We start from the raw sequence: 7,665 nt of genomic DNA on the forward strand, positions 1-7,665 counted from the left end.
TTCAGCAGGTGGGTATTGTAGTTTTAAGAATGCTTGATAGAGATCTTGTAGGTGTTTATCTCTATCTGAGGGATTGGAGCAAATACGGTTGTATCTTAGAGCTTGGCTATAGACAATGGATCATGTGGTGTGTCCTAAATGGAAGCTGGAAGCATGTAGATAAGTATAGCGGTCAGTGGGTTTCTGGTATAGGGTTGTGTTTATGTGACCATCGCTTATCAGCAGAGTACTGTCAAGGAAATGGACCGCTTGAGTGAATTGATCTAGGCTGAGGTTGATGATGGGATGGAAATTGTTAAAATCATGGTGGAATTCCTCAAGGGCTTCTTTTCCATGAGTCCAGATGATGAAGATGTCTTCAGTGTAGTTGCAAGTACAGTAGGGGCATTAGGAGACGAGAGCTAAGGAAGCATTGTTTTAAGTCAGCCATAAAAATGTTGGCATACTGTGGGGCCATGTGGGGTATCCATAGCAGTGCCGCTGACTTGAAGATATATATTGTCCCTGAATGTGAAATAGTTGTGGGTTGAGGACAAAGTCACGAAGTTCAGCCACCAGGTTTGGCATGTAACTAGTTCACAAAACTGGGGGGGTGTGTTGGGAAATCACTGCTCATGCCCCTGGCCAGCCTATTTCCCTTTGGCTTCTCAAGTGCCTCTGGAGGGACGCAGCTTCCCAGGCACGCGGATCCTTCCCTTCAACGCGCACTGGACGCACATTCCAAACACAGCCCTTTCCAGGACGGAATGCGCTGCTTTTGGACCCTGGCGCCCAGCAAGAAGTCCTGGGACTCTTTTTCTGACCGATGGACCCCACCGACTTGCCTTTACCAAGCAGAAACTAAGGACCGGCTGATGGCTCTCTTTGCAAACGGACGCCATCAGACTGAGCCACGAGGTGTGCTGCAGGATAGCCCCTCCCCACCAAAAATTAATGCCGTGACCCAGATTTGAACCAAGGTTGCTGCGGCCACGGTGTAGAGTACTAACCACTAGACAATCACGGCCAGGCGCTGGGGGTGCAGGTAGCAGCCCAGCGCAAAATGCTCAGCTCTGTGCTCTCGGGGCGGCCACCTACCTCGCCGGCGGCCACAGGTATTTCTCAAGTCTGCCTATTACAGTCACAGGTCAAATGCTGAGCAAAGGAAAAAATAGAGGAAGCCAATCCCATGCCTGTCCTTTTTTCTGTCTTCCTCCACCCCTGGGACCAAGTCCCTCCCCGTTTGTCTGGGCCATTGTCCTCATGCCCCTGGCCAGCCTATATCCCTTTGCCGCTCTGAAACGTGCCCCCACATGCAGGCCCTGAAGCTGGGCCCGGGGGCGGAAGGCCAGGGAGAGGCTTTGGCTAGGGCCAGCGTTGTCCTTGCAAGGTAATTGTCTCTCTGGAGGTGAAAATCATCAGTTCGGGGTGCGAAGGGAAGTGGCCGTAGAAGGAGAATGGAAGGCATGTGGTGGGCAGGCCAGGGATTTCTTTGTTCCCCCCTTGAAAAGGGGTCACCCTCCCCGTCGGGGAATCAAAGCCCGGTCTCCCGCGTGACAGGCGGGGATACTCACCACTATACTAACGAGGAAAGGGGCACAGGGAGGGGCCCCAGCTCCCACAGACCAGCTATGGCCAGCGTACACCTACACCGTCGCATGGGCCCCAGCAGGCAACAGCACCCCTGGCCCTCTTCTGCTTCCCAAAGGCTTTGGCCGCAGCAACAGCCCTGGGAAAAGCCCTGGCCCAGTCCGGACGCCTTTTCGGGCCTACACAGCTCCTCACACAACACCCGCCTGGGACCTTGCCCTCACCTACCAGCTCAGCAGCACCTTTTTTCCTCTCAAAACCTCCTCTTGACGGTGTGACGAAGTGGGACTGTTCGTACTGCGGGCTGGGAATGCCGGGTGCAGGCCTCTAAGTATCTAGCAAAGCAGAAGGCCGGCGCAACCGAATGCCTGACACTCTGTCTCCTAGCAACTGATGGCCCGAGCACCTCCCCTGCAAAGGTGCATCTAAAGGTGTTGGAGACAAAGGGGTCAGGTGACCTCCTGGCCTGGGAAAGAAGCTGGGCAGAGAGGAGGGGCCGGAGGGGGTTGGGCAGACTGGAGCTGGCTGGGGAAAAGAGGGGAGGCAGAGAGAGAGGGCTCTGATCCCCAAGGGGGGCTCCGGGGCTCCGGGGCCCCAAGATGGACCTAACAGGGGGGATCCTGTTATCTGTGCCTGCAAGACCTGTGTTGGACTGTGTTCCTGTCGTCTAAATAAACCTTCTGCTTTACTGGCTGGCTGAGAGTCCTTGTGAATCGGCAGGGAGCCCGGGGGTGCAGGGCCTGACTCCCCCTACACTCCGTGACAGACACCCTCCCGCTTCCACACTTCAGACTCACCTCATCACAAACTCACCCACGGCCCCTTTGGCTTCTCAAGCGCCTCTGGAGGGACGCAGCTTCCCAGGCACGCAGATCCTTCCCTTCAACGCGCACTGGACGCACATTCCAAACACAGCCCTTTCCAGGAGGGAATGTGCTGCTTTTGGACCCTGGCGCCCAGCAAGAAGTCCTGGGACTCTTTTTCTGACGGATGGACCCCACTGACTTGCCTTTACCAAGCAGAAACTAAGGACCGGCTGACATAGGCGGCAGGTTTGTATAATTTTTTTGTGGGGCCCAAAATGGTGGTGCCCCCCCGCTCCCGCCCTGTAAGCCGATATAAAATGAAGCTACAACGCGTCAGCACCACAAGATTACAAGGGTCAATTAAAAGTGGAAAGTCACAAGCAGCACTTGCCTACTTCAATATACGGTATTATATTTTGTTGCACCTGTTGTGATGAAGTGGGAATATTCTTAATATTTTCTCTGAATACTGTGTGGGTGCCTCAGTTTCCCCTGTAAGATGCTACTTGAAGGTGTTGGGGACAAAGAGATCAGGTGGCCTCCTTGTCCAGAAGAGACACAGAGGCCAGAGGAGGGAGTGTCAGTTTGGAGCTGGCTGTGGAAATGGGGAGAGACCCAGAACTTGGTTCTGGGCTGCCCACCCCGCAAGATGGACCTGACAGAGGGGTTCTGTTTTCTGTACCAACAAACTCTGTTTAAACTCTGTTCCCGTCATCTAATAAACCTTCTGTTTTACAGTCTGGCTGAGAGTCACATCTGACTGCGGAGTTGGGGTGCAGGGACCTCTGGCTACCCCAGGACCCCGCCTGGGCGGACTCACTGTGGAAAGTGCATGCTGAATGCTCTGAGGTCAGACCCAGGGAGGTGTAAGCTTCTTGCCCTGGAGACAGTCTGCTCAGAGAGGAGGCTCCCCCAGAGTCCTGACTGGCTTTGAAGGAGTGGTTCCAGAGCATCCCAGCATCCCCTTCCACCCCATGCACTTCCCAGAAGTCCGCACAGGCACTAACACTCCCTCCTCTGGCCTTTGTCAAGAAGGCTAACAGCATTTTGGGCTGTATAAGTAGGGGCATTGCCAGCAGATCGAGGGACATGATCATTCTCCTCTATTCAACATTGGTGAGGCCTCATCTAGAGAACTACGTGCAGTTTTGGGCCCAACATTGCAAGAAGGATGTGGAAAAATTGGAAAATCCAGTGGAGGGCAACAAAAATGATTAGGGGGCTGGAGCACATGACTTCTGAGGAAAGGCTGAGGGAACTGGGATGGTTTAGTCTGCAGAAGAGAAGAATGAGGGAGGATTTGATAGCTGCTTTCAACTACCTGATAGGGGGTTACAAAGAGGATGGATCTAAACTGTTCTCAGTGGTAGCAGAGGACAGAACAAGGAGTAATGATCTCAAGTTGCAGTGGGGGAGGTTTAGGTTGGATATTAAGAAAAACTTTTTCACTAGGAGGGTGGTGAAACACTGGAATGGGTTACCTAGGGAGGTGGTGGAATCTCCTTCCTTAGAGGTTTTTAAGGCCCGGCTTGACAAAGCCCTGGCTGGGATGATTTAGTTGGGAATTGGTCCTGCTTTGAGCATGAGGTTGGACTAGCTGACCTCCTGAGGCCCCTTCCAACCCTGATATTCTATGATACTCTAAACTGACCACCAAATTTAAGTTGCGTGTTTTTCCTGTCAGGTGAGGACTCTGGGGCAGGGCTGGGGATAAGGAACTTGGGGTGCAGACAGGCTGCCCCAGGGCTAGGGCCAAAGAGGACTCCCCTCCACCCTCCCTGGCAGCAGCAAGCTCCAGGGGAGGGACCCCTCCTCTCCCCCGCAGTTCACTGCACATGCTCCTAGGGTCCCTCTCAGGTCCAGAAAGCCCACTCACCTCCCCTATGGTGGGTACCGAGGGGGGAGGTTGCCATCACGTGTGGCCTCCCCTGCTGCCACCCCTCACCATAGCCTCACTGGGGATGGGGCTGCCCCTTGCCCAGCATGGTGCAGGAGTGGGGACTGCAGGGTGGTAGCTGGGGAGGGGCAGAGTATCACAAAATTCACCCAAGCCCGAGCTGCACAGGTCTAGGAAGCTCCCCTCCTCAGTGGTGTAGCCAGGTTCTAACATCAGGGGGAGCGAACACGTAAAAAAAGATGCCAGCCAACATATCCAATTACTAATCAGGTAGTTCTATAACAGGCTATAACAGGCTGCCCTGGACCCCATCACCCCCTGAAGCACAAGGTAGGGGTAGGCACCACCATGTTGTGCAACAAACACTTGACAAAATTACTGGACTTAGTGATGGACACTGCGGGCAGGTGGGTATTATGTCATTCAATCATTCAACCCATAACATTTCACACATTTTGCCTCAGTGAAATTAAATATCCAGAGAATTACTGGGCCTGTGATGATGATGATGACCAGGGCTTGCTCACCTGTGGCTCCCCCTCCCTGTGCTGTGGAGGCACAGCCAGGCAGGTCTGCATCTGCAGGCAGGCGCCCTGCCTCAGGTGCAGCTCCCATGGGCCCTGCTAGCCACTAGACTGGGAGCCTCCCGGCCAATGGAATGGGCTGGGCTGGGGGGCGGAAGGCAAAGGGGGAGATTGTAGGGAGCTTTGGAGGAGGGGAGGCAGTGGAGGAGGGGAGTGGGCTGGCACAAAGGGGAGGGCTCTCTGGAGAGGAGTGACAGGGACACAGGGGTCATTGGGAGTCTCTCGAGGGGGCAGAGGGTTGTGTGGGTCTCTGTGGGGCAGGGGGCTGTGATGGGCGAAGCCAGCTGCAACCTGGGTCTGCTCTGCGGGGGGTGTTGCTATAGTCCCCTCAGGAAGCCCCCCCCCCCGTCCTGTGTATTTTATACCAGCCCCGGGGTGCCCATTGCTGCTCCTTTCCCCGCCCACGGCTCCATCTGTCTGTCCCACAACCCCCCGCCTGTGTCCATGTGTCTGGCTGCCCCCCCCAGCTGTGTGTGTCTGTCCCAGAACCCTCCAGCTGTGTCTGTTTGTCCCCACCAACCCCCCCCTGGCTGTGTCCTTGTGTCTGTCTGTCCCCACCACCCCCGGCTCTGTCTGTCTGTCTGTCCCCACCACCCCCCTGGCTGTGTCCGTGTGTCTGGCTGCCCCCACCACCCCCGGCTCTGTCTGTCTGTCCCATAACCCCCCCGGCTGTGTCCTTGTGTCTGTCTGTCCCACAACCCCCAGCTGTGTCCTTGTGTCTGTCTGTTCCCACCACCCCCCTGGCTGTGTCCTTGTGTCTGTCTGTCCCACAACCCCCTGGCTGTGTCCGTGTGTCTGGCTGCCCCCACCACCCCCGGCTGTGTCTGTCTGTCCCCACCACCCCCTGGCTGTGTCCTTGTGTCTGTCTGTCCCACAACCCCCTGGCTGTGTCCGTGTGTCTGGCTGCCCCCACCACCCCCGGCTGTGTCTGTCCGTCCCCACCACCCCCTGGCTGTGTCCTTGTGTCTGTCTGTCCCACAACCCCCAGCTGTGTCCTTGTGTCTGTCTGTCCCACAACCCCCGGCTGTGTCCGTGTGTCTGGCTGCCCCCACCCCACCTCGCTGTGTGTGTCTGTCCCACAACCCCCTGGCTGTGTCCTGGTGTCTGTCTGTCCCACAACCCCCCCGCTGTGTGTGTCTGTCCCACCATCCCCGGCTGTGTCTGTTTGTCCCCACCAACCCCCCCTCCCCGGCTGTGTCCATGTGTCTGGCTGCCCCCACAGCTCACCGGCTGAGTCTGTCTGACAGGCACAGACCCTGCTGCTGCTCTGCTCAGGGCTCAGCCGCTGCCTGTGGCTCCCTCCCTCTCCCTGCTGTGGAGGCGTGGCCAGGCAGCTCCGGCACCACCCCCGGCAGCTCCCATTGGCTGGGGTTCCCGGCCAATGGGCTGTGAGCCCAGTCGCTGCTGGGGCCTCTCCCGGGAGCTGCCGCTGCGGTGAGAGCGCCCGGCAGTGCGACGCGGGGACCCCCGAAGCACAGGGCCTGGGGCCCAAACATTGGTGGAGCTGGGCCCAGCTTCAGGATTATTGGTGGGGCCTGGGCTCCACGGGCCCATAGAACTCGCCGCCTATGGCTCCAGCATTTCTCAAATGTGGCCACCAGGGGCTTTTATTGTGGCCACAGCCTCCTGGGCTGTAACTGAGGGGGAGTCGGGGGCAGCAAAGCAGCGGCTCTTTCCCCGGGCTGCCTGCAGGGGCTGGTCCCTACCCCCTTCCGGAGTCATAAACACTGCAGGAGCCGGCAACCAGCGGGAGCTCCCCTCCTCCCCACGTGCGGTGGGGCTCAGGCTTCAGGCTTCTGCTCTGGGATGGTGGGTGACAGGCTCAGTCAAGATACATGGAGCATAGGGTGGGTGGGGAGAAGTCTGTGTAACTCATCCAGTTATTGATATACATGTGACCTCGAATATTACCAGTCTGTGTCCCCCCCCCACAAACACACACACAATGCCCCCCCAACCAACCATCTCCCAAACAGACCCTCAGTCCAAAAAACATTCATCCTTCATATTGTTGAAAAGACTCAGAGCAAACAGAAGAATCCCAGCTTTTAAAACAATCCTCCTCCAAGACAAAGAAACTCACATGTGTAAACTCAGAAAACACCCCCAAAAAATTTTAACAATATGTTGTCATGAAAAAACCAAAGTGCTAAAAATACCTGATTTTTCAGTTACTTTCAAAAAAATCTTCTCAAGTCAGCATCTTTAGAGTGAAACTTTTTCTCCTTTTTAACCAAACAATTCTCCCCAGAAGGAGAGGCACTGGTCCTGGAAACACTGCAATACCAAGTCAATGCATGGGGTGGATAGAGCAAGCTCTTATTCCATCCCTTTGTTTCAAAAATCAATTTAATATACAGTCCTCAAATAAAGAACCTATCAGATATTAAACTGATAAGAACAGATTTAAAGTTTATTAGAGAATATTTAAAAATAAATGATGCAAAGTGTTTGAAGCGTCAGTTATTGTGTCATTGGGGGTAACATACAGGTTGTAGGAGGATGTTAGTGTTTTGGTATTGGACGGCATATACATATACACAGTCTGTCATGTCCCCAATGCGGGGTATATGGTGGGTGAGTTCAAGGTACAGCCAGCAAGCAGTGAGGGCACATCACTCATACAAACAGGTTATGGATAGTCGTGGGCATGAATAAATGAGCGGACTGGGTAATGATGATAGGATGACCCTCACAGGGCAGAGTTCAGTTTGGTTGGTTCAGGGCTCAGGGGATAAAGTCCAACAGGGGAAGTTTACAGGTCTCTTCCCCCTTGTGGGTGCGTGAAGTCACGCCGGCTCACTCTTGG

General features: G+C 55.1%; 1 non-coding gene across 1 annotated transcript; it reads right to left on the minus strand.

Annotated features, from left to right (window-relative positions):
- Nucleotides 1-7,108: 7,108 nt before the first annotated feature.
- On the minus strand, nt 7,109-7,293 carry LOC123358298. The gene has a single exon (XR_006575713.1). It is a non-coding gene; the product is annotated as a U2 spliceosomal RNA (small nuclear RNA).
- Between the last annotated feature and the right edge of the window lie 372 nt (nt 7,294-7,665).

This window comes from Mauremys mutica, unplaced genomic scaffold (assembly GCF_020497125.1).
Source record: "Mauremys mutica isolate MM-2020 ecotype Southern unplaced genomic scaffold, ASM2049712v1 Super-Scaffold_100036, whole genome shotgun sequence".
In the NCBI taxonomy this organism is placed as follows: domain Eukaryota; kingdom Metazoa; phylum Chordata; order Testudines; family Geoemydidae; genus Mauremys; species Mauremys mutica.